General features: G+C 39.4%; 1 long non-coding RNA gene across 2 annotated transcripts in view; it reads left to right on the top strand.

Moving 5' to 3' along the window:
• The window catches only part of LOC106726822, a 146,420-nt gene that overhangs the window by 109,204 nt on the left and 35,488 nt on the right, over window positions 1–1,728 (top strand). The gene's annotated exons all lie outside the window — the stretch shown is intronic.

Here is a 1,728-nt window from a genome sequence, read left to right on the forward strand (position 1 = left end):
ACCTTAAATCAGAGAACCATGATTCTAACTCTTTATATACTGTACTTGCATGAAAGGATGGAAAGAGAAGGATATCGTACTAAAAACCCTGAGTAAATGGTCTTTGGGATTCCTTAAGCTTGAGGTTATAAATAAAATGATTACTACTTCTTTTTTAAAAATATATTTTATTGATTTTTTACAGAGAGGAAGGGAGAGGGATAGAGAGTTAGAAACATCGATGAGAGAGAAACATCGATCAGCTGCCTCCTGCACACCCCCTCCTGGGGATGTGCCCGCAACCAAGGTACATGCCCTTGACTGGAATCGAACCTGGGACCCTTCAGTCTGCGGGCCGATGCTTTATCCACTGAGCCAAACCAGTCAGGGCAAAATGACTACTTCTTATTTACAATACTTATAACTAAGTATTTACACAGGACAGAATATGCCAAAATACAGATATGGGGGAAGTTACTGTTCATATAGCCAAGCTCTTATAGCTCCTCTATCTTAAAATATATTCCTGAGTATTCTGCCAGCAGATTTGAAAAAAATGCAAGATTAGATACTTTGGGTGAAGGTAAGGCAGAATCTATTCCTAAGTTACTTGGGAGGTCTGGCATATCAAAAAAACATTCAATAATTCTTAGTTTAGGCCTGACAATGAATTCGAACTTAAAAGAATGAGGCACCTTCCAGTGAAAATTGCTATAAAGGCGTATCCAGGGTTGAGGGCTCATGGAGAGAAGGCAGCAGATTGTAAGATTTGCGGATTGGCATATAGAGAGTTGAAGCAGAACTCCTTCCCTGATTTTTTGCTGTTAACCTTGGACATGTTACCTAAATGATTTGATGCATAGGTTATTCACTGGTATAATGGGAATAAGAATAGTATTTGCCTGTAAGAGGTGCTATGACCTTTAAATAAAATAATTCTTGGAAACCATTAGCAGAGGGCCTGACGTATTGCAAACACTGAACAGAGACTGGTGAGCTGGCCATGTAGATACTTGGATCAGTCACAGAGTAAAACTGGGTGATATTATGTTTTTTTTTTTTTAAAGAAAATGCATTCACAGTTCAGGGGCAGGGTGTTGGCATGGAAAAGTACTATAGTAGGAGTTGGAGGACCAGGATTCTGTGGAGGATCTAGGTCTAGGTCACTGCCAGGCATTTAGAGTCTAGATGTGCAATAGTGACAGCTCAGAGGTTGCCCACAAAGAGCAGGCCTATGCCCATGACCACCTTTCTGAGCACCACTGAGCTCTAGTTCAGTGGAGTTCAGGAAAGCAGCTCCACATGCAGGTGCCTCCAGTCGGAAATCTTATTTGCAGATATCACTTGCCTTTGAGTACATTCAGAGTATTTTGTATTCTTGCATCTGGGACTCCTCACACGCTCTGAGTGGTCTGCCTTCCAGAATAGAGCTTCTGAAGATTCTTTCCTTTTGTGCAGGCCTTGATTAAAACAACATGCCCTCTTACTCTCTGGCTTACCATTTCCTCACCAATAACAAGAAAGACTGGCCTAAATGCGTTTTGAAGTTACTTCAGCTTGTCTTTTATACAGTTTTCTTAAACTTTTCTTAAGAGGCTTAGAGCTTTTTATTCATTCATTCACTATATAATTTATTTTATTTATTTTTTTAATTTTCAGTCACTGGCATTTATTTTTTTAAATTTTGTTTTATTGCTTAAAGTATTACAAAGAGTATTACATATGTCACCTTCCCCCCCCCCTTGACAT

Source organism: Myotis brandtii, unplaced genomic scaffold, assembly GCF_000412655.1.
Source record: "Myotis brandtii unplaced genomic scaffold, ASM41265v1 scaffold32, whole genome shotgun sequence".
NCBI lineage: Eukaryota > Metazoa > Chordata > Mammalia > Chiroptera > Vespertilionidae > Myotis > Myotis brandtii.